Source organism: Rhea americana, unplaced genomic scaffold (assembly GCF_003343005.1).
Source record: "Rhea americana isolate MKP2758 unplaced genomic scaffold, rheAme1 scaffold_112, whole genome shotgun sequence".
Lineage (NCBI taxonomy): Eukaryota > Metazoa > Chordata > Aves > Rheiformes > Rheidae > Rhea > Rhea americana.
In genome coordinates, this window is record NW_028185173.1 from 1,850,768 (window position 1) to 1,876,411 (window position 25,644).

General features: G+C 36.3%; 1 protein-coding gene across 1 annotated transcript in view; it reads left to right on the forward strand.

The window, feature by feature from the left end:
- Positions 1-72: 72 nt before the first annotated feature.
- Positions 73-25,644, forward strand: part of DGKB (diacylglycerol kinase beta) — a 349,983-nt gene continuing 324,411 nt past the window's right edge. The window contains exon 1 of the mRNA XM_085316086.1: positions 73-157. The gene's annotated coding sequence lies outside the window, so the exon portion shown is untranslated. The remainder of the gene's footprint in view (positions 158-25,644) is intronic.

The following is a 25,644-nucleotide window of genomic DNA, read 5'->3' on the forward strand; positions in this document are numbered from 1 at the left end:
GGCCCCGCGGGGCCGGGCGCGCTGGGCTGCGGCAGGCGGCGGCGGCCCGGCTGGATGGCCGGTCCCCCTCGCTGCCCAGGGCGCCGGGCTCCCTCGCATGCCGGGGACGTGCGCCCTCCTCCTCCTCCTCCTCCTCCTCCTCCTGCATCGCACTGCAGTAAGTTAGCGAGGCGCTGGGCGGCTGAGCCGCTTGCGGTCGCGGAAACCGAGGGGGGCTGTGCGGGGCCGTGTGTAGGTGCGTAGCGGGGGGCTGGCAGGAAAGTTAGAGCTAGCCGGGCTGTGTTGGATGTGTCGTGACTGGTGGCTTTGGTTCGCGGTGAACGCCAGTGTGTCTCGTTGACCTAGGCCACTTTGCTCAGCCACAGTAAATGTCGTGATACTGGCTGGGCTTTCATTGATAGTTGGCTTCAAAACATTGAATCGCTGAAGCGTGCAGTGTGGCTAAGAACATAGCGAGTGCGTGAAACAAAAGCTGCAGCTGCAAACTTGAGCCATAAGGACTGGTCGCCTGAAACTTTGGGTATTGATGTGGCAGTCTGTTTATATAARGATCCTCTAAAGGAAGAATTAAAAATACTGTACTGATTGTCTGAACTGTTGGATGTCCGAAGTCAATGTAGATACAGCTTATTCATGTTTTATGTAGTCTAGTGTTCTGATTCATTCTGTCGAAAAGTGTTTTATTTGTCAGGAGTGCTTACAATTACATTTTTCATTGTAAGTATGCTATTATAGAAATGGATGAAAGGTTTTCTCAGATTACTGTATCACGTATTTTTTTTCTCTGGATAAACAGTCAGATTATACATTCCTCAATAATTTCTCATCTAGGTTGCAGAAAAATAATAGAAAGGAGAAGTCTTATTCATTTTCGAAAGCATTTTCTTTATGGTATGTGTGCCTTTTTGAAAGCAAATTAAATATACCTGTAAAATACATATCTCAGAAAGTAAGAAAGGGAATGCAACAACATGGGGAAAAAAGCTGCAATTCTTACAKGAAAAAATATAAACAGTCTAAAAAAGTTTTTAAAAGGGAAACTATATGTTTCTTCTCCTATTTAGGTCAAATGACCTAATGTAGCAAGGCTACTCCTTTTTTTCCTTTGCACTTCAGTGATATATTCCTTCCACATATTTTAATATATCATTATAGCTCAGAAAAAGAAAAAATCTATAGGAAGAGCCTTCCCAAGTGACCAGAATTCTGCTGTGATTTGTAGATAAAGCAACAAGAAAAGTTATTCCCCCCCCCCCCYCGAAATGACAGTCCAGTGTCATTTAGTGACTGAAATGCATGGCTTGTACAGAGTGATGACAAGCACATGAATGCTAAGAAGCACCTGGCCTTAAGGAGCAGTACTCCCTACTGGGGCGCCAAGTTACCTATCYGTTGTGCGCTTGTCAAGGTGGAAGAGCTTTGTTGTTTCTCAGGACAGGGAAGTCCTGAAATCCTCTTAAATGCATTCTCTTAAATGGRTGTGCAGCAAGATATTTACTCACTCATTTTGGGCCAAAATCTGTTCCTCTATTCTAGATTTCTACAACCAGTTGAAGTTGCTGCTGTTAKGCAAACATAGAAGAACTTAAGGAACTATAGTTTTCCTAAGGAAGAAGAAAAATATATGGGCTACAAACTGAARTCATTTTTACATATAAACCTATAGATATGTCTTAGAATAAAATATTCGAAGAAYATTATTATGCTCAATAGACATACTAAGTTATTTTTGAAGTGCTTACGCAACTTGGAAGTAGCAAASTTAATAATAATAAAAAAAAMCTATTATATGATACTCTTCCAAATATATATTATTTATAAGGRTTTTGTACCAATGATACAAAATGTAGGAAATCTGCTAGAGCAGTGTTTTGATAAAGCAGGGTGTAGATACAGGATGTTTGTGAGAAAAGATAGTAACAGGTCAGTCATCTGGATGGCTGGACTGGACTCTTGCTTCATGCCTGTATGAGAGTAGCTCTGAGTTCTTGTGAAAGTCACCTGTAGAATGAAAGACAAAGGATTTAAGTTGTGCTTTATAATTATTTAATTCAATAAAGTACAAAGTGTATCTAGATGTTACATAAAATTTCATTCTCTACAAATTATTGTTACCTTTTTACAGTTCCTTGATAAGTTAAACATTCTGCACACAATTTTAACAGGTCTTTTTACGACATCAGTTGTGTCTGCTGTTTTTTTTTCTGTTTTAAAGTTAGCTTTGTGGCAAGGAACATTTTTACATAATTATATCAGTATTCATAATAAATCTTCTCAACTTTCGTCAGGCCAAGAGTCATGAACTGTTGTGAAAAACTTATGACAAAATGTTCCCTTTATATATCTAGAATTGTGAAGGAGTGACAAAAATCAGGAGGAGTCAGGAAAGGATGAGGAATATGAAAAGAGGAGGTATTGTTTTGCAGTTTGGTGTCCAGGAGTGAAAGAATTCCAGCTAGACCTTACCTGTGGAAAGGAGAAGCTACTTGAGAACGTCTCCATTTATTTCATAGTTGTGATGTGAAAYCTAGGAAGGACACCAAGAGAGTATAATGCCGCTGAGGGTCAGGACAGGATGCTGACTTTCTGAAATCCATCTGTTTTTGATTCCAATTCCCTACCTTTTTTTTYCAGTTTCAGGTAAACATGGAAACCTATTTTCAAGACTTGCAAATTGATCTTCCTACCATCACTCCTGTCTCGGACAATAAAATAGATAATATAATACACGGGCTTTGCTTTGGATAGAGCTCACTTTTTTCTTCTTGAGTACCTGTGCAAAATGAGTTTTAAGTGTTATTTGGTAGGAATGATAACATTCCTAAGGCATTTTAATCAATAATAGAAGATATAGAAGGTTAAAGAAAAAACAGTAGTTCCTTCTGTAAGAATTCAATGTAAAGGATTTGTTGACCTTTCAGCTGCAAGTTTCTTGAGTCTTCAACTCTTGTCCGTTGTTTCCTGGAGCRCTTATGGAACAATTAATAGCAATAACATGTGTCCTATTACAGCTGTTTCTCTATAGTTGTATTTTTTCATAACAATATTTTTGTTAATAATTTTCTGTTTGGGGAACAAGCTAACTCACTGTGCTAAAGAAAAGATTAAGAAATGACCTGCTATGCCTCCCTGAAAATAATTATATGTTTGCAGTTATATTTAATACCTTGTCCACAAGAGCATAAAAAAACCCTTTACAAATCTGGGCTTTGAAATGGGTACCACTGGTCTGTTCAGCTTGACATAACTTTCATTGCATCATATGGATAGAAGTTATTTGATCCATGTTTGGCATTTTATGCCAATTTAGCAAGTAGAGAAGTATATTTTGTTTTATTTTTTTCAAGTCAGAGTGAATAACTGTCCCCAAACAACCAGTAAAGCAGTTTTACGCAATCTAGAACACATTTTCTTTTTTTTTAATTGTTTCTGAACAAAAATAGAAGATTTCTCTGAATAATGTTTGCAACAGTTTAGCCTTGAGGGCATATATTCTTGTTTAGTAAGTTTGCCACAAGTTTGAAAGCTTAACAAATGTAAGTATTTTGAGGCTGTTTTAAGTACTTCTTGTCCAACCCATTAATATTAGTTTGGAATGAAAATGTACAATTCTGACACCCTAAACTACTTTAAAAATTAAAACAAAGAAAAGCAAACTTATAAACACATTTGTCAGTTCAGTGTTACTAATTAGACTTCTAAGTGCTAGAATAGAGTAACTTTTTATTTTTAGATAATGTTTTTTATTTACTATAATAAATTATAAATAAAATGTCATCTAAATACCTTTTATTGTCTTTTGAAAATTTTCAGGAATAGATTGTTCATATATGTTGTCRTAAATCTTTATTTCTAGTTACTGTAAGTGCCATGAAATGCTTTTAAATTTGACTTCCGGCCACAGTTTGATTACTTGATTGGAAATTTTTTTTTAATTCCCCCATTGTGTTCAGTAGGACTATCAGCATGAGCAGAGGATTCAAATGGCAAATACTAACTTCCTATTACTCATGAGCAGTAATGAGGAGTTCACTCTCTATGTGTTACAGTAGGAAAAAAAAAATCCCGACTAGTAAGTGTAAKTCAGTTTTCACAGAAGTTGATGTTGTGCTGTGTGCCTCATACTCTGTTCCACTGCAAAATGGTGCTTTACTTCCCTTTGAGTTGCCTTGCGGGAATTTATGAAGCATTTGAATGTAATTGTGGCTTATTCAGAGAACTGGAGAATGCACCAGGATAATGAAAAATGSCATTTTTCCTTTATCTAAATCATGTTGTGTGAAGGAAAAAATAACTAATGCTAGTCAATTTTAGTTTGATGGTCTAAGTTTATCTGCAGGTGGACACTTCCAAGGCTTGCATTTGTTCAAATTTGGAAAGAAGCTGAAATWTCCCATAGTGCGTGTAAGGCCTCAGCCCTGCACCGTCTCCAAGCATGTGTAGGTTTCTCATGCGGTAACGTCTCTGCACAGCTGTGACCCCACTTGGCTGGCAAGCGAAGCGAAGGATGTCAGTGGCAAATTCAGTCAGCTGTGTGAGCCTATGGAAGAACTGCAGATGATATGATGTGAAGAGGTCTTCCCTTTCTGTCTTTCTGGAAGTGGTTGTAGTAGTGTCTTGCCCACGTGGTCCATAGGGGCATCGGTCTGGGCGCAAGCAGTGTGAGCCGCTGCAGCCCAAGAATCAACAGTCTGCTCCTTTTTTCTTCTCGAGTCTATTGCCTCTTGCTGAACAGATTTTCTCACGTCGCCCACGTGAATGGCTGTATTCATCAAGAAAATGGGAGGTAATATTGGGATATAGGCCAGGAAGATATCTTTAGGCAGCAGGAAAAAAGACAAAAGACAGATGAAGAAGATAAAAGAAGTAAGTGCCTCCCCCAATAAAATAGATGAAATTGGACAGATATATGATTACAGATGGGAATAAATTAAACATGCAAAGGGTAAATTTAATGTTTGCTGTTGTTATTTTTTCAAGGTTAGTCTCCAAAGTTGTTTTTTTTTTCCACCTGAAAATTTAAAAGCACTTAAGCTAGCGAATTCAGTGAAAAAAAAAAAAAAAAAAAAAAAAAAAAAAAAAAAAAAAAAAAAAAAAAAAAAAAAAAAAAAAAGGTTGGAAGATTAGAAATCGCCAATGAAATTTGAATGAATCTTTATATATATAGGCAGAGTGCTGACTGATCCTTCCTTGTGCTACTAGTATGTGGCAAGAATTTTACCTTGTTTTTTTTCATGTTTTTTGTAGAGTAATTATGGTGATTCGGTTATCATTTAGAGTTCAAAGTTTTGATAATGTTTGAAATACACATAAGTGGGATTAATCTGTCCCAGCTTTAATATTTAAATACCAGCTAGTTACCTTGCGCCTCTCCTATTATTGCTGATTGAGAGATAAAAGCACCTGCTGAGGGAGATTCCTGTTTCCGGATAAGTGTTTAATATAGGTCAGTGGAAGTATGTACAGGATGTATCTAAGTCTCAGATCATTACAAAGGGTGCCAGGGATGACCAGTGCGCAGTTTAAGATCTAATATTAAGACATCCAGCAGTGGTTGAGGTAAATTGTGCTCTTGGGTGTTTTGTTACCTAGAAAAAAATAAAAGTTAAGGCAGGGTTGAAATCCCAAGGATATATCAAATACTTTCTCATGTATTGTTAAAAATAAATATGAGATAAAATATACTTACCAAAAGTAGTAGCCTAGAGTGGGTTACCTTGCAAAACATTTCAGTTAGATATCAATATAAAATATTCAAATAAAATATTCAAATAACATTTATTAGAGAAAATAAAATTATATAATTTTGTGAAAATTCTGTATTTACTTTGAGAGTTGAATGCTGCAAAGAATTGCTCAGGTATTTATTTAGTTTTATTTGGTTTGCATGTCACATAAATTGAAAAGGTAATGTGGAATGACCAGACTAATCTTCATAGTCTGTGGTAAATTTAAAATTGTCTAACACTATTATGATTTCTGTATGAGGTGGGAAGGGGGCAAAGGAAATCATCAGAGTCAGTCATTTTGCCTTTTTGACTTTAAAAGCATGCAGGGAAAGAAGATATCCCTTTCTACAGCCTTACAACAAAACAAAGAATTTACAGATTCTAAACAATACTGTCTTTTACATAGCAAGGTAAAATAAAACAGTGCTGCCTGTGTTAGACTTGGCACAGTTGAGACAACCATTTTTTTGGTAATAGTAGAATGTCTTGAGGAATTCCAGGAAAACCTCCCTGCTTTGAAATACACATGGCGTTAATCAATGTAGGTGCTCTGATAAGAATATTCACTTACTTTCTCTTTAAAATGCTAAGTGGTTATTTTGTGTCCCTTACATAGTAAAACATGACAATCACTTATGAAATTGTTTGYTATTAAATTCAAAATAATGTGTCATTAAAAACCTCTTATATTCAGTCAATGGTTGCTTTCTATAAATTGTTTGGGAATCTAGAAACTATAGAAACAGCTTGTGAGGTAACCTGTGTGAGTGGTCAAGATATTTTTCTGCTCTTGTATTATGCCATTTACCAGCATGGTGATTTTTACTTGTATCTGGTGATGAGAAAAATGGATGGCTGATCCAGTACTTACTTCTAGTTGCATCTCTAATGAATTAGAGAAATTTCAAGTCTCCCTCGCAAGAATTTCTGTGAATTCTTATTCAGGTTGGATTAGCATAATGTCAGGGTAGATCTTCTGTCAATAATGGAAGTAGTTGTAGATTCATACAAATACACTCTTCTGAACGATTTAACTATGAAATAAAACTAAATAACAGTATTTTRGTGAGCATATAGCCATAGAGGAAATGGGACTAGTGAGAATATACAAACACCTGTAAAGCATTTTGTAACCTTAAAGAAGTTGGAGTCCTCCAAGGTTTGGGAGATACTCCCTATGACCAACTCTGGCCGCTCAGTGAAGCTTTTCTCCTTTCAGACCCTATAGTACCACCTCTCAGAATACCGCCCAGCTGCAGAAAGATACAACGCGTTGCACTTCCAGTGTTCTAACCTGGTGTATTAAAGCACTGGATTCTGCATGATTAATCCAAGACCCCAACTAAATGGATAACCACTCCAATGGGAATGGAATTACGCTTCTACCATGTAGAGACTTGGAAAGCATTCTTAATTCATCCTTAACTTAACCTTAATTCAGCTACCGTGTTAATGGAAAAGAAAATAAATCATTTATTTGCAAAATCCAAAACACACACGAAAGCATGGATTTATAAAGACAGGAATTATAGTATTGAAGCAAATTCTTGCTTTGTTTTCTTGTACTAAAGTCAGATCCAAATTTTCTGTGTACCCTGACAAGGTACTACTCCTTAGATTTGGTATGAGGTCAAGGACTGAGTCTTCTTGCATTATTTATGTTCTTGGCCAGCTTTCACTGGAGAGCATCCCAAGCTGGCAAAATTTGCCAGTTTTCATACGCAGATATTTTTCTTGGCATGTTCTACAGTTTTAATTCAGATTCAAATGCTTCATCCTGTCCCCTTGGAGATTATTAATCTTTAATTTATTCAGGAAAAGTTTCAGTGCTCCTCCCCTTGTCTTGTTTACTGCTCTCATTCTTTGGAAATGCAAATATGTCTCTGGCAGAGCAGGTGCCAACTCTTTTAAACTATGAGCAAATTATTAACCCGTGAAGGAATAAAATGCAGTTCCTCTCCTAGGGAGTTGATACGAATTTCATACTTACTGAACTTTTTATTTTTGTGTCAATATGTACATTGACAGGAATACTCAATGCCCACACAYAAACACAAATCACACTTCCAGCTCATTATTATTGCTTTTTTTCAGATCAGACTTGTTTTTTATGCTGTTTAAGATGACTGAACCCCAATTCTAACTTTTAGTAACACCTTGACGTTTACTGCAGTGTAGAACCTCTATAGCTAAAACCTCTACATCTACTTTTTATAGAACCTAAATACTTAGAGCATTAAAAACCAGTGCATTCTATGTTCATGCACATGTTTCAGAGATATGAAAGAAATGCTAAGGCCATTTAAGAAGAATAGCTGTGTTATATAATCCATGCAAAGCAGTAAGAGACTAAATTGTTCAAAATCACGGACCTGAAGGTGGAACAGCTGTTACGATGTTTTTCAGTGTCTAGGTGTTGTAGAAGGGAAGCTAATATTTAAAACTTACCTCTTATCTTCAGCAATGTTGTTGTCTCTGCAGATTAAGCACAAATTTCACTGAAGATTTCTTTTTTTTTGGGCAATCTTAATGAGATTGAAGAAGAGAAAGAAAAGAAAGACATGTCATGTCAGCAAACTCTTAGTGTCTTAATACCTTAAATGTGCCTTCTCTGAAGGGAACAGGTGTAAACAACATAATGCAAAGACCTTTAAGTATTGTCCTGGAGCTTTTCATGAAGACTCAGATTTAAAATAGATCGTTTATTTCTCTTTTTTTGTGTATGTGTGSAGATATATTCTGCACGTTGTCCTTAAACATCATTGTGGCATATTCATATCCACATCAGAAGAAGGAAAAGTGATATATTACTAGGACAGGTGAATAGGTTCTTTCTCCATCTCTCTAATTAGAATCAGAAAAATAGCGTTATTGTATCAGATGAGAGGTCTGTCTAGCCTTGTATGCTGTCCCCTAACAGTGCATTTATAGGGAAGAATGTAAGAATAGGGTAAGCATCTCCAGAGCTCTCCAGGCTCCAACCCTCCACATGCATTCATGATTTTGTAGATCTCTGTGATATCCCCTTGCTTCTTTTCTAATCCAGAAAAATTTTAGTATACTCATTTGTTTCTCATGAGCAAGTTGCTCTTTTTTTTCCTCTTYTGCAGTTCTACTATAATTGATTTGAAGTCCCAGAACTCCATATGTTATTCAAAATGCAAGAGCACCAGGGATCTATATGTTCCTGGGCACTGGTCTGATGCTTTCTGATTATAATTCCAAAATTTCGTCTCTAATTGTTAGCTCATCATTGATGATCTCACTGCTCATCACTCTAGCTATAAAGCTAGGATTGTGTTTATTGATTGCATTGCTTTATATTCATCTGTTGCTGAGGCATATGAAACTGTTCCAGCAGGCAGTGGAGGCTAGCATTAGCTAGGATTAAGCAACAGAAGGGAGAGTTTGGCTATTAGGTTATTTTTGGTTTTGGTGGTGCTAGGGGGAGGGGGATTGTAGTTATGGAGGTTGAGTACCTCTATTTCTGCTCTCTGAAACTTTTCCTTGGTCTAGCACCAAAGTGTTATGGTATCAGTGTTGCACATTTTTAAGTGACATATGGAACTTTCATTTATATCACTTGAGCATGATAGCTATGTGATATTCAGTGGTGTGTGGATAATAACAAGCAGAAAAATGACTTGATCATTCGTTGGGAATAAATAGTTTTTTGAAAGTAAAATACACAGTAAACGTAAAACTAGTTTTAAAAAGAATCAGCTTCATAACATTCTAATACGTGTATTTATACCTATGTACAAGAAATGCGTGTAGTATTTCTTGGGTGAACTTATTCATTTAAAGAATTCTTAGAAATGCCATTATGTTTTAGAAAAAGACAAATATCTGAATATTTGAAAATATTTTTTATCTTTGCTAATCTTCTAATCAGGTAAAATATTTAACCTTGTATGTAATATATAAAATATTTTTCAATTTGGAATACAGGTACATATGTAATTATGCATACATTCTATATAATTTTATGCTGACCTCATGCTGAATAGGAATATGCCATCATACATCCATGTATGTTGTGATCATGACTAAATTTGTAGCCATCAGAATGTTCCTGTTACAGTTTAATTGCCTACAGGAATTAAAGTTTAGAGGTGGTATTTAGAGAAATAGTTCCCAAACAAGTGACTAACCCTAGCTGGGATCACATTAGTTATGGATGAAGTCCAATCCCCGATGAAAGTATTATTTTTATCTGGATCTTATACCCAACAGCAGTGGAGCTTATAAGTAAGAGGTACTAACTGATTCTTACATATGAACTATTATTACTTAAAAAAAAAATCAATATCACCACATTAATCCTCTTTTTAATTGATTAATATAGCAATGTGAAGACTTACAATGGGAACACAGAGCTGGAACAGATCACATGGACCGTTGTGTCTAGTCCTTTACAGCCTCAGGGATCCGTGTCATAGCTGCCTCGTCCAGAGGGATTCACTGGCCATCAATTTTGTGCACCCTTACCTCAAGCTGCAGAGCACTTCCCTGCAGTCTGAAGAAACCTTGCAGTTTATAGTACAAGCCAAAACGTTAACAATAATGTTGCAAGAAGAAAGAGGGCAAAAATACTGAGATAATTTTAATTTAAAATACAGCAGGAGTAATTTGATTATACTTGTATGCCTTCTGTGTCCTTCCGTGAAGGCATTTGAGCAATGAGTTACTGTCACAAATTTTAAGCTCTGGAATTTTAAATTTAAACTTTGGAGAAGATGGGAATAAAATTAAGTTTAAATTCATAAATACGACTGTTCTCACTGGCAGTCTGTTTCCAAGTATTATACTTAGTTTGGGAACAAATACACTCTTTCTTAACACTTAAATAATTTGTTTTTTAATTTTAGTTGCAAATATGTACAATTGGTGATTGCACAGAGTCAAAAAAATTTTTCACAAATTGCTGTTTATGAACAACTCATTATTATAAATAATGCTCRTAAGTAATAGTATTTATAAATAACAAAGTGTATGGCCATGAATCATGTCATTTCTTTAATCCTTTTAATAACAGTGATGGTTCTGTGACATGTTATATGTATCTTACATGAAATACTGGACTATTTCAATATATTCTGCAAATAATGAGATAGACGCTTGTCACCCTGTTAAATGTCCAATTGAAGAATGTTACATTACAAAGGAATTCAAGTGATGTTAACTCCATAAAGCATGCATTTCATAGTAACCACTGAAACGTTCAATGATCTGGGCTGATACAATTAATGAATATTGAGCACAATCAAATGCTAGGCTGACATCCTGTGAATCTGGCCCTGCTAAGGTGAATGGGACAAAGCGAACAGCAAGTGAGAGCTGCTAGTGGGGCTTGACTCTGGGCRCTGAAGTTCACGTTTTCTGAAGTTATTGGGATAGACTGAGCAAMACTTTGAAGCTGAGGAAAAAATGATGATTAGTATTAAACTGATGCATCATGCTGAATATTCAGATATGACCTCTGCTTTTGAAGATCTGTCTTGCTTTTAATGCATATTTGAGTATGTAGTTCTTTTCAGGCTTTAGACTGGCAACTTGTGAAAACTGTAGTAGGAGCAAAATTGAGGGCTAAAATTTAGGCTGAGGTTGTGTTRAAAACATAGTTTAGTTAGCATGAATTGTGCTTGTTATTAGCTGACAAAATTTATAGTTATTTTCTGTGAATTTTCCCYAGGCTATATTTGCATTATGGCTCTAACATTAGCAAATACATAGAAATCTGCCAGCTTCTAATCATCAGAGGGAGTCACTTTCGGATTTAGACCAAAATAAATTCCTGCTTTTGGAGCTGTAGATTACCTTCATTCTGCACATGGAGCTGCCACTGATGTATGTGGGAATTGCAGTCATGTGTAGATCGATGATATTAAATACCTCCTGTGGCAGGTTTCGGTTAAGTGATTTTCAGTCAGTAACATGGGAATTAGTAGTGAGTCGTATTTGAAATGCCKTTTCTAGTCATAACTTCTTTTTGGAGAGCCAAAGCCGAAAAAATGTGTTGATCTGCTATCAAGTAGTTTTCTAACCGCATGATTTCTAGCAAGGTGATTTAGTAGACATGCACATTTAAAAGCAGATTCATATGTAGATGTGAAGATAAGGTGCATTTTTTTGGATTTTGTACAAGAAAAAAAATGCTTGAACTGATTTCTCTCCCTTGCTCAYTTTTACTGGGAGCTGGTTTCATTGGAGCATTGTTTATGACTGTTTGTTCTAGGAATATGTAAAMTACATCGCCCGAACTAGAAAAGAATTATTATAAATGAATCTCATGCTTCTTAGAGAATTGATATTTCAGTCATTGAGTCTCCAGATACAGTCCTAATTCTAGAGCACTGTTGTTCCTGTACTSTGCTGTATGTTATTAATAAGGTATGCTTTATACATTAGCTTTTTTGTTACATTGGTGCTGTGGTGGTAAGAACCTTAGAAACGTCATGGAAATGTACTAATGCAACCTGGAGAATGCTTTTGTTACTATTCTATATTTCTCATGCTACATGGAGGTATATATTCAGTGATATATGAAAGTAAGTCTTGCAAAATAAAAATGTTATCTATGTGTATATRCCTTTTCCTAAATCACTATTGTATGGGCAGAGGAATGTGACAGAAGTTGAGTTCAAYTCAGAGTTACTGACCTTGTTGTCTACCCTTTTTTATAGCATTTCAGAAAAAAGTTCTAGTATGTTTCCTAAAAGAGACTTTAGTGTGCCCCAGGGGTTATGAACCACAAACATAGGTGATGCTTTGGGTGGTCTCAAACACTATTAGGGCATGGACGTTCGCAGCTGGCAGTGACTGCAATGGAAGCTACTGCAGCAAAGATAACTGGCTGAGTAGAAATTCTACTTGTCAGCATGTTTTTTCCAAAAACTGGGGAGAACTAGCTTGTCTGGGAAAGGAAGGAAAACAAAAGAATTACAAGTAAATCCCTATTTTTCTTTTCAGATGCTTATTGCCTTGAAGAGTGAGGGCTTTTATTTCCTTCTCAAATGAAATTCAAATAAAAAATTAAGATACCWCTCTTGTGGCCCAGGTTTCAGATTTGCTGTTACTGAACATCCTTTTTTTTTTTTAACAGCCCATTTTTGCAAACATCTGGTTTGTAAAGAGATAGTTTAGGGGAAGGAATAATTTGTTAGCATTTGATTATCAGTGGAAAGGTGCTGACTGGGTTGTTGTAAGCATAGCCATCTTGATTTGCATATATATTTCTTCATGTTTGGGGGCTTTTTCATTTTAAAATACTTAAGTTTCTACTTGGGATGATTGCATGAGTTATAACAGTAAGTGAAAACTCAATCTATACCTGCATTTACCAAGTACTAGGACAAAAATTTCAACATTCTATAAAAGTAGTGAATAAGCCCTAGGCAAATTTGAGTGATTCCACAGTTTTTAAATGATGGAATAGACTATATTATTTTGTAGATGTGACACTCCTGAGGATCACTTCTTGAAAGAGCCAAAGTGCTACCGTTAAAGATGGTTCGCCAGAGCAAACAACAGATTGACTGCCAGAGCATAGCAGCAGAAAATAGTTGGTGGGAATCACCACACACGATCAAATAAAACCTGTCACTGGCTCTTCTGTGTGTGTGCGGGTGTGTGTGTGAGATACTTGCAGTCATTCCCTTGGTAGGTAAAAGCACAGCAGGAAATGGTTGTGTGGGTTTGAGAAACTTTGTGGGAATCCTGTGTCGTTGCTGCGAAGACCTGATTCTGTGAGTGGAAACCCTGGGACTGAATTCTGCGCAGGCAGAGCCGGGGAACCGCCAAGCTGCCGCGTCTGCCCCTTTGCTGCCGAGGGCRGGAACGCAGATGTGAGGGCTGGAGGTGAAAGACCAAGACTCAGGGCAAACAGCTCTCTCTGCAGGGGCAAGSGTGGCCCTCAGACAAGGCACTGCGCTGCGGTTACGGAAAGGGCAGCGTGTGGAATTTTTCCTGTGAATAAGCTAAGCACTGGGTAAATTCCAGAGCACRAGGTGAGCAAACACAATGCTGTGTTGAGTGTTTGCACAACATCTAGTTAGAGAGAGATGGATGCGAAACGGTGCTCAGCAGGTGCCAGGATCAAGGCTAGGCTGGAGACTCGCGAGGTCTGGGAGGTGGGCAGGGGAAAGATCCTTTGACAAGTAAAAGAAAGATGAGTCCCCATGTCAATTTGGGAACTGTTGTGACTGTATGTCAATCCAGTAGATTTTTTTTAATGATGTTTTTCATGTTACTTTATTACTAATATTTCAGTTTGGACCCATATTGACAGAGATCTGCATGACTGAAGCACTTCTAAATATAAAGAAGGTGCTCCCTATATCATTGATCTTCAGAAAGATATCTCCRAACCCTGAACACCTGTGTGAAAAGTGTACTGCAGAAATAGATATRACTATGTACATTGCAAAAGAGGATCTTTACAGGTTCAAGATGCCTTCARTGTGGTTTAAAATTATTTTTTCTAAAAATATAAAGATAGAGCAACTTAAGGAACTGATGAAGAGAATATTGAAGTTCTGTGATAATGTTACTGTCATCTGATGTTATGCTGGCTATGTTACTACCATCATATGTAGACAATTTGGATGAAAGAATATAATTTTTTTGAACTAGACCAGACSACTTGATGAAAAAATACTAATATCCTGAGAACACTGGTAATTCTGTGAAAATATTGGAAACATCCTAATACAATAACTGCTTAATGAAGTTAACAAGGAGGCTTTTGTCCTAATTATATCTAAATGAGATATGAGGTAATATGAAGGTTACATTGATGCAGAAGGTTGTTATTCTATTGAAAGGGGTTTCAGATCGCTTCTCCAGGGAGCTTCCAGGAATGTTCTGCTCTGAATGTGTTGTAAAATAATAGCTCTGGTGTAGTGTAAATAAGGATAATATGCCTCTTTAATATTAATTACTTGTTTTGGACCTAAATCAGAACTTTATGATTATTTTAGAGTTTTATAGAGATTTCATGTTCTCAGGTGAATAAATGCAGAAAGTCATGGCAAGTTCATGGCACTGAAGTTTGTAGTTGCATTTTGTGTTGGAGAAATACTTTATCCTTAAAAGGAAGYAGACAATAACAAGACAAGGTTGTGATTTGTTTTTGGTTTTTCCCCCCTTCCTTTCTGGATGTTCTGTCAAGCAGTTGATGTGCATCTAAGGTATTTGGCATGCAGGATTTGTTTACAGTGACACTGTGGTTGGAAACTCCAAGGAGGTTCCCCCGAAGTCCTTTCTCTTGCTCTGACATTAGCATTGTCTGCAGCGTATCCTATGGATGCGCTGAGATGGCACTGGTCAAATGTGAGGGTAACATTAGACTTTCATACCCCAAACTCTTTTACTTGTGATCAACTGACATCTCTAGGTCTATGACCCCATGCCTGTTTACTTTTGCTGGTATGGGTAGTGCTGCTGTTGCTGAGCAGAAAAGAGGRTGCTGGCAGGACTTCTCTCCTGGGAAAGGGAAAGCCTGGACTCTCTGCATGGCCCTGAGTTGTGGGGATCCTTGTCTGCCCTTGCTTCCATGGGGCTGTCCCACGTGTGATGTTCTAYCCTTCTACACTAGCTTTTTGGGGAACAGCAGAAGAGTAAGGGGATAGCTTAGTGGTAGTGCTATTTAGCAAGCTTAGTGGCTTGCTAAATTTCAAAATCTTTTTATCAAGAGTATTTAAGCTAGGTAAAAGAGTACTTTGGGATATATTGTTCCATTTACTCTTTTAAGGAGACTGTTCTCCATAGAAATCATTGGAGAGTTGTTCTTAAAACAGATGGCACAATGTGCGCCATTGTAACACAATTTTCATTGTAAAATGTTATGTCCCAGGGCAAATTTACCACAAATGGAGCAATTGTGATGTTTCATAAAAAAGAAATGTGTTTTTGCAACCTTTGATATATCTGAAAAATATGCATAACTTAAACTAACCAAAATATCTCCCCTACTGTGCTGAACAAGAAAAGCTTGCTATTCTCATTAAAATATTTTGGGGCTGTTGGACTGTTTTGAGCCTGCTAGTATATTAACTGCTTTGGCTATTCAGAAAAAAGAACTATACTTCTGAAAASAATACAGTGTTATCTGGAATCATGATTAGCAAGAAAACACACTTGATCTTCGTTTGGACTTTTTGACAGGAAAAGAGTATTATTTACTGGAGCTTTGTTAGATGAATATGTAAATATTTAAATTACATATAATACTCTACAGGTATGAGCATTTAAAYATTTCTAAGTGATCTGTCTGGTTCATAACTAATCAAAATAAATATTTATCTCATTTATTAGCTATCTATGCCAACTTTGATTTAGTAATTCATTAAGCAACAGTATTGTAGGAGATCTGCTAACATTGTTGGTGACACCTGTTATTTCAAAGGCTAGATACATGTCATGAATGATTAAAATAGGAGAGATACACATAAAATAGTATGAAGGATCATTTATTTTCATCAGAATATTCTAAGGTAATTGCTGACAGAATATTTATGTATATATTTAAATGTATCTATACARAAATATAGATGTTCATAATTTTGAACTTCAGCATAGGTAGGCTTCTTAAATATTAGCACAGCATAATACTAGTATAATTCAGTATAATTATCCTGAAAAAAGAAAATAGGAACTATCAAAGTTATATTGTACATAAATTTACAACAGGGTATATTTACATTGAATTTTTTAGGTATGCTAAATCTATGGGGTTTTTAAAATTCTTTTAAAAACCAAAAAAAAAAAAAAAAAACTTATTTCAGCCTTGCCAGCTTAAGAAATGTAAGCTAAATCAAATGATGTAATTGTATCTCGGAACCTTGAGGACTGGAAACTACTAATAAATATTAGAGATCTATAGTAATCTCTGATCTAATCTTTTGTCTTGTGTGTCTGTGAGAAGATCAGATTTTGAGAAATGCTGAATGCACAAAATTCTCACTTGACTTCTGAGAACTGAAAATATTTAACACTTTGTAAGTTTGTAATTTCAAGTAGCAGACTTGAATTTATTTATCCCCCCCACCCCCACACACACACTTTGATTGAGGTGTATACCAGGGAGAAGGGTAGTAYAGTAGTTAAAATTCCAGTCTTTACTGTGGCAGGTGTTGGTTTCGTGTCCTAACCTAYGTTGCTCAGTAGCTCCATCTTCCTTTAGTTTGAGGTGCTGTTGTAGGGACAAGTAAGTTGGTGCGTTGGGAGCCTTTCTGGCATTTGAGGTCTAGACCCCAGCTGCCTCTGCTCAGCTGTGTTTTGGGTAGGGCTTGGGCACGCACTAGTCTCCCTCCCTGGAAAGGAGATGGAGCTGCTYGAACTGGATGGGAGTTGGGGTGTTTTCCGAGCAGCTCCTCAGCGTGGGTGCCTGGGGAATCAGAAGCCGGGGCCAGCCACAGCACACGCGCTCGAGGAATTTAGGTGCAGCCACAGGTTCCCGGAATGGTGACCTTACTGGCTGTATGTAGCTAAATCTGTAAGGGATAATGTTTCCCCAGCAGTGTATACTTTCTGTGAACTATTTCTTGTTTTAATTATTGGAGCAGTAACCAAAGCTGAAATGAGAGAGATAGAGGGAATTTTAATTAAAATTCAGTGCTTTTGGTAATTAAATATAAATGATAAATTTTATATTATGCAATGTTATTGTAAGTTGTATATGTGCTAAGCGTTTAAAATTAGATTTTCCAGTTCAAACTTAATAGTTTAGACAAAAAAAAGCTGTTAAGAGGAAAAACTGTTTTATTGACTTACATAAATTAACACTGTTCTTGTGTTTGAATATATTCAGTTACAGATCTCACTCCCTTCAGTTCTTGAGTTTTCCACATGCTTYCTGTGTGATAGTGAACAAGTTATTTGGGAACAAATTTTTCAGTACGTCTAGTGAACTTAAAATGCAATAATTATGCCAGCTGAGTTTTTAGCTACTTTTAAAAATTCAKCAGTAGGTCTATACTCATTCTTAGGAGCTCCAAATCTCCACTTAATTTCTGTAAAATGGTATATATATACCTTTCTCGTTYGTTTTTCTAATCCCACACTTAAATGCATGCAGAGCTGTCCTTTATGCACATACTTCTGTCAATGGTATAGTCAATCTTAGGCTTATAAAAGCTTGCACTGTTATAAGACAAGCATATAATAATGATAACATAATTAGTAGTAACAACATTTTTCATCTGTTATTTAAGCCAACTCGTAAAGAATTAGCAGAAAACCCAGTGWATTTCGGCAGTGCTGGACACCAGAGCGCAGCCGTTTCGGTCTGGGGCACCAAGTGGAATAGCCAGTGCCCCGGCTGCCAGTGCTCAATGCGGGATTTCTGCCTGTRCCCTGTGGCACCCTGCGAGCCAGGGCTTTTCTCGCTTTGAAGCACAGATTCGCATGAAGGTACGTGACTTACTGTAGGTGAACCTCACGAGRTGCAGGATGTCCTTTCTCTCTGTTTTTTCTTTCTTTTCTTCCCTTTTTGTGTGCGTGTCTGCTTAGTAGATGTCCTTTGTCATTTTAGCAATGGATAAAACAACATGTATTGCTTGGCATGCTTCAAATGATACAAGATTGCATGAGGGGCTAGCTCTCTCTTTGCTTATTGCAAAGAATGCTTTATAATATCCAGTCAAGTACAGAAGAAACATTTCYGTGAATATCTGTTGGAGTATATAAAACAAATTCATTTTAAATGCATTTTATCTTTTTGAGTATGGAAATTTACTGGGCCTTAGGTGATCTTTGATATTCTCAGAATATGAAGTTATACTTACTGATGAGAGAGAGATTTATCAAAGTAAAATATGATCTTTGCAAAAAAGATCAGAACAGATTTAAATAACAAATGGAAGAAAACTGTTCTTGCTTTTTTCTTTTTTTTTAATCTCACTAGTTACACCAAAATAGGGGGTGACATCAGTAAACTGAATAACTTATGGGTTACATAGCTTTGATAATCATCTGATAAAAGATCAATAAAAAGAATGAACTTTTTCAGAAGAATTGTTTTGCATATTTTAGTACATAGCAAGTGAAAGGAATGCCTCCTTTATACATTACAAATCATTTGATAAACAAAACACCTAATTCTATTGGTATAATTTTGTTTTGTCACATATCTTCTCTTTCACAAAAATGAGTTTTATATGACTGGTTCCTAGAAAGAGTTATACATGCAAAACCSAGTGCCTACTGATAACAGTAGGTGACCCAAAAGATTTTTTGAAAATCTCTTCRTTTGAAAACTTTTCTGTATCCATTCAGGATGAAAGAACAGAAAATAAGTCTTTAAAAACCTCCAAACTTACTTGCTAAAAATGTAAWTTTTTCTCTTTTACAAGATTTTAATTAAATCTGTAATAAGACAATAAAAAAACACTGTAATAAGTGTATATTTCATCTACAGTCTTCTCATAAAACATCCAGTCCTTTAGTGACTTCTTTGTRCAGATCAGGTAGATGGAGGAAGAAGTACTATAGTGGTTACTGACTCTATATAATCGAAGCTATACAAAGGAATTATCGTTCAACATTTTATGYTCTGAAAGATAAAATACGACTTACTGATCTTGTGCCGTTTCATAAATACCAAGGTTTTTCTTCATAGTTTCTTTCTAATGATAAAAAGCCAAAAATAGACTTTACATCCCCCCTCCCCCAAATTTGCAGGATGCAGTAACAGGAAGGTCTACTGGGCCATATTTTTAACCTTTCAACCTTGCATGTATCAGTATCTTAGGCTGAGGGCTGTTCACTGAAACAAAGGGCTCTCAGGAGGAAGTGAACTCACTCCAATTTTTTAATTTCATTTAAACTGGTAACTAAAGCAGCGAAGTTGTAGGCTTCTGATGTAAAGGAGACAATGCAAAGGACTTGMGCTTCTTTGAAGATAAATTTCAAAGTGGTCTTTTTGAATGCTGAAGTTGCTACGGTTCATCAAGTTGAGTGAATTTCCCATAAAAACATGAAGTCTTTTGGTCCGTTAACACTGCCCAAAGTTTAGGGAAAGAGATTAGTACTTCAAATTTGTTTAGTTTTCCAGGATTTGAAATGTGAGGTTGCTATGTTGTTTTGGAGTCAGCAGGGTCTCGCTTGACTATAATTTGTAGGTGACATTAACATTTCCTTGGGCTAAGTCCCGTGAGTTCCTTATGGGCACGAGTGTAATCCTGAGGGAACAGAAAATACAACGAATTGCAGCAAAGATGGTGGAAATTGTTCCAAAACTGGCATAAGTTTTGGACCAGAGTGGGGTAGGGTGAGTTCAACTTTTGCTTCTTTGACTCTAATGAGCCATATATGCCTTATATGCAGTTGTTTCAGAACATCTTTGCACAGGTTTATCCTGTGCTTCTATACTCAGGTAATTTCAAATATGTTTTATTACTGTGTTCTAACAAGGCTGTTCTGAAGTTGAATAGTAATGTGTGCAAGAAGAATTGTTGGTGGCAGAGTTAGGAGACTTGTCTTCACCRGCTCGTGAGGGTAGGCAGTTTGCTGCTGACTGGCTGCCTAATTCCTTTCCCTGTGTAGGGTGTTTTTACTGCTACGTAATGCATTTGCTTTGCGTCCTTCAAAGAAAAACCTGTTGATATCAGGGTCATCTATCCAGTCACAAGAGTGAATATCCCCAAACCTATATAAAGCAGGGGAAAACAATTAATAGTCCTGAAGCATTTGTGCACATAGTCCAGACCGGCAATAGTGTACTAAGTACCCTTTTCACTCAAACTATAAAATAAAGTGACATAATTAAGATAAAGACAGAATAATTGGTCTTGAAGCTTTCTGCATCTGTTTTCAGACTTGAGGAAAAGCTTGTGTGTCTGAAAGCTTCATTGGTTACTAAWATATATTATACTAGTTTCTGAAAATCCTACCTTTCTCATATCTTTAGATAGTCATACTTACAATAACAATACTATTAATGTCAAGGACTACTGCATAAAAGCATAAGCTAGATCTGAAGAGAATTAGTTGAAGTTAAAATTGCAACATTTTAGAAGACAAGATAATTAGGTGAAACTACAGAGAAAAACACGAGAAAAAGACAAGGGAAATGAAATAATAACTAAAACTGAACCAAATATAAAGCCTTTATGCAGACAAAAAATATACATAAAAACAAAAGAATAATTTATACTAGCTCAGTAAAAATCTCAAGGGGAAAAAAGGAAACAGGACTTTTTTTTTTTTTAGTTTAGATGGCAAAAAGAGGAGGAAGTGAGATAAAACTGATATTTTGAATTGAACTCAATGAAAAAGTACATAAAATTAGGCTGAATAAAAGTACAATTAAATACCTTACAATACAATACAATTATCTTTTCTTTTGCAATGTTTTATTCCTCATGTTTTAAGTATCTAAAAATGTCAGATAAATATGTGGCATTAGTTAGCTACCCCCCCCCCCAAAAAAAAAAAAAAAAAAAAATAGAGACTGCTTAATGTGTTAAAATTTGGGGTGTGGGATTGAATCTTGGTAAAGGTCTAAACATTTACAATGTAACTACTTTTTATGCCTTGGTATCAGTAGATGGAAGGCAGCTATTTTAGTGTCGTCTTCTCATATTCCTATGAAATATTCRACACAGTTAGTGATGAGATGCTGTTGTCCCATCTGAAAGATGTGCCAAAGTATTAAAGTCATGTGTCTTGATGCTGTAACTCTTCCCTGGAGAAAAACAAACGGACCATTAATTAGAAAATATGCTTCTATCAGTAACCAGATCTCTTGTGTGAAGTTCCACAAATGTTAGTTCTTTAACTGGTTTTGGGTCAATAGCTGTATATAGCCTAAAGGAAAGTTGATAAAGATGTAAGATGAGAGAGGATACAGATGTATTTCTGCTATTAGAAGAGGTGAAAGATAGAGACGAGCTGCTTTTAAGTATTAGTTGCAGGCAACACGAGCAGTGAAACAGTAGCAGCGTGGATTTTGGTGCCGCCTGAGCGCGCGGGGGGACCTGAGGCTGAGCGTGGAGCCTGCTCGGAGGGTTGTGCTGTGCCCGCTCTGCCCTTCCTCTCTTAACGTTGCTTCGTTAACACTACCTTCGTAAACACTAACGCGTACTGTACTTGCATGTCCACATCTTTGGTGACGGTGTGCATGTGCCATCGACTGTGCTAGGAATGTACAAAGTGCCAGGAATATACAACTGATGCCATTTGTGGATTCTTTGCAAACCTAGAAATTAACAGGTGCTGGGAACTAATTTTGAGCAAGACAGACATTGTGTTGGTGAACAGGGAACAGTAGTTTGAGATGCTGCTGCTATCGCGTGGTTTGGCTGAGGATATGCGTTTCAGCTGGCAAGGGCCTATCCCACTTTTACAATATCCCTTTTGGTAATTTACTGTCACTGARCTCTTCTGTAATAGTACCAGAGAATAAATATGAAACCACTTCCAGTTGTCTAGAAAGCTCTGCCCTTTCTCAAGGGATGATGACATAGCATAGGCTATTCACGTTTTGGGGCTACAATAGCTTAATCAGATTCTGCTTGAAGCTATCTCCCCAGGGGTGGGGGGGGGGAGGAATCCAGCTAGTAGAAAACAGTGCAGCATGCCCATCTCTTACAAAATCCATTAACCTGCCCATTAACCTGTTCTGTACTCTCTGTGCAGATTTCCTGTTGAAGATTAAATGAGTTTCATATTCTCACATCTTATTTAAGGGAACTGAAGTGYCATGTTCCTGGTATATTTTAAAAGTGCATAAAACTTTTGGAATGAGGACAGCTGTTAACAAATCTTCTCCTCAAGCACAGTGGAACATTTTTGTCACACAACTAAAGCCCATCTCTTCAAAGGCTTATTTCCAACCATGAAGCAGGAATTTTTCTGCCCCAGGAAATTAAGGATCATCAGAAATCTTTCCCAGTTGTCAATTACACTTTTCAGCTTCTCTTTCTTTTTAATACACCCTCCCCCCCAGAGTACCTAAATATGGAGAGATTAATTAAAGCAAGCAATTAAACAAAAAGCATGTAGCTTATCACCAACGAAAGGACTCTAGCAAAGTTAATTGTGATGCTGAATTTACAGTTCATCCCGGGAGAGGAGATAGAAAGAACAGAGGAACAACGCATGGTAGATAGTAGTCAAAGAGCTTAATATTCTGCTGATATGGGCTCAGATACTTGTGATGCGGCTAGTGTAGAGATCTGTGTAGAATTCACCCTGAAAGATGCACTTTTAAAGTTTAGTTTTCTTGTGAAAGGTGAYGAATTCATACTTTTCAAGGCAGAGTTTGCCTCTAAGATGTTTCTTCTCTTCTGCTCTGAAGTTTGGAGAATTTTGGGGTGGATAAAAACTTAGTAGTGTGTAACTTGGAAAGAGTTTTGATTAATTCTCTCAGCAAAATGATTTATCCAGTTCATGACTGTATGTGCTTTATTTCAAAAAACAGTAATAATGATCAAATTCTGTAGTAATTTGTGGCAAATTACTTTGTGTCATTTATTAATGAATACCAGTCATAAGCCTGGTTATACCATTCAGCCTTCTTTTAAGGGTCCTTAGAAATTCACAATCAAGTGACATACTGCACCTTTCTGAAACTAGACAATTTCAAAATATTAACACCCTTTTTCTAGAAACTTTTCTGTCTAAACCTCATATTTTGGTGCAGTTCATCTTGAATGTCATCCCTCCAACTCCTTCACTTTTCAATATGTTTATAATTAATTATCTAAAAAAAGGAAAATGTAATACAGCGTGATCATTTAATCTTTTTTTTTWWAAAAAAAAAAATAGAGTGCCAAATTTTAAAGGACCTCTGGACAAATTTGCTAATGCAAATTAGTCACTGATTGATGAAAAATTATTAAAAAGATAAATAGCTTGTCAAATTTCATGCTTTCACCTTCTAAAATTTAAGTTTTGTTTCCTAAAATTGTAATCCAGGAGTTTTTAAACCTTGAACAGCCCTATGATACTCAGTTAAAGATTTTTGAATTAAGTACTGTTTGCTTCATAAGCTTCATAAGGTAGAATCCAGCCTGAAATATGTCAGTTTATTTCATTCAATTATATTATTTAAAGGAAGAGGAAAGCCATTATAAACCTGCAGTAGATACATATACATTCTGGTATTTTCTTGTCCTGATTCCTACTCCAAATTTGCTTCTTTCAGTATTTCTTCTAGTGAGGGGGGAAAAAAAAGAAAAAAAAGAAAGAAAAGAAATTTAGATGTAGTTATTCTCACTTGGTAAGTTTTTAATATAAGAACCTGGAAATAACAAGCCTAACAAGAGTTGGAAAAATTTGAGATCTATCTAAATTTGCTTTTAAAGTAGCCATGTTAAGGTACATCAAGAGCAAAGTAAAATATAGTTTAAAAAGGTACTCCTGTATTTAAAATGTAATCAAATATATTAAGTAATTTTTCTACTAAACATTTATCTCCTTTTTTTCCCAGTATATCCTGATCAGTTTTTACCGATRTATTGCAATTGTTGCTAATATCTCTCTTATCACACAAACGTATTAGTGAAATGTTTTCTCAAAGATTCAGGTATTCTACTTAACTTGCCACAATGGTTTTCTGGTGCTACGTATGTCCTCAGTGTTTACTGATATGTTTCACATAAATAATTTGAAGAGGACTGGAATAATTGCTTCTCTGAGGAATACAGACCAAATCTTTTCATTAAAATTTAAATGAATGTTCTTATCTACCCCAAACTAGGACACTTGGGGTTTAAAGCAGTCATGCTTTTGAGTTGTGTTGAAGTTGCTTTAAGTTTCATGGGAGAGATTTTCTGCCAGGTCAGCAAATTTTTATTGATCTCAATGCATCCATGTTTAGATTTCAGAATTACATCAGATCATTTACATCAATAAGCATCCTTTGCTGAACTGAAAAAGAACGTATATTACTAAAATGACGTTATGCTTTGTTTCTCTTCAGAATAAACATTCAGCTCAGTGAATTTGGAGTATGGCTGACATTAGAGACACTGTTTCCCAAAAGATGYGAAGTGAATAGCCAGAATATATTCACAAATTGTCTTGGATATCAATAGAAGTTTTTTTTTTTTTTGGTTCATCTTGTTTGACAGTAACAACCTCAGGACAGAGAGTATGCGGGGGTTCAGTATCAAAGTTTGTCATTCATTTCCCRGGAAACATTATGTACCTTGATCGTAACTGCTTGATTAGATAAACCAGAAATAGTGCAACGTAATCCCTTTTGTATTCCTATTGTACAGATCTTATAACAAGGTGATATATTTTATATATGAAGTCTGAGTTCCTCTTCTACAAGTATTCATTGAATGTTCACTTTTCCGTTGTTTGATTAAATTTGCAAATGACACTATTGAGCCTTCAGAGGAAATGTGCTTACATGTTGTCAGTAAAGGAACATCTCTGCTTCCTAAACTGGTTTCAGGTGCTAATAGAGAAGACTTTCAGGTACATATCTGTCAGCATGTGGTAGTTGACATATAAAAATTCTCATCTGGAAAATCCATGATGTCACCCACACTGAAATCACAGGACTCTGATAACCGTGGTGAAATTTCAGGACACGATTGAAGGAAATGTCAAGTACATTCTGTATAGAAAAGTTCAATTCTTGAAAAGCATAATTGCTTCAGCCTCCATAGCAACTAAGGTATAAAACATTCTGGGTTACTTATTTCTATTGTTCAGGCAAAATCACTAATCAGTCATGTTGCAGAGAGCTATAGTCTCCTTGGAAGGAAACTAGTCTCCTTATGGTTCAAGTTCCTTGTGTGTGTGTGTGTGTGTGTGTGTGTGTNTTTTTTTTTTTTTTTGCTTTGTTTTATTTCCTAAGAAAATCATGAACATATTGGAATTAGTTTTCCATGGCTGGCTAAATGAATTAGTCACTTATTAGCTTAGTTTCCCACATAGCGGGAAACTCCCACAT